Consider the following 398-nt stretch of genomic DNA (forward strand, 5'->3'; position numbering starts at 1 on the left):
GGGGGGGGGGGGAACCCACACAGAAAGTGGAAAGTTCTACCAGGCTGATATAAGAACAATCACCTTGGGCACTGGCAGTTAAACATTAACGGTTCACATATTTTCAGTCTTTCTCAGACAATATTGACATGTCCACATGTATTTTGACTGTAACTTTTAGAAAAAGAACAAGTTGGTTTGACAAATTCAGTCAAATGTTGGTATTCATTTTTGCATGGAACGATATTGTAATTAAATATAAATATCAAATGATCTCCTTGGCTTGTACAGAGACTTGTTACAGTACTCGTTCAACATACATGCGAAAATGTGAGTCTATCCTGTTATTATATAATAGACGCACATTTTCACTCACAAAGGTTCAGGTCGGCTAATGTGCATCTGTTATATATATATAT

Source organism: Etheostoma spectabile, chromosome 11, assembly GCF_008692095.1.
Source record: "Etheostoma spectabile isolate EspeVRDwgs_2016 chromosome 11, UIUC_Espe_1.0, whole genome shotgun sequence".
Classification (NCBI taxonomy): Eukaryota; Metazoa; Chordata; class Actinopteri; order Perciformes; family Percidae; genus Etheostoma; species Etheostoma spectabile.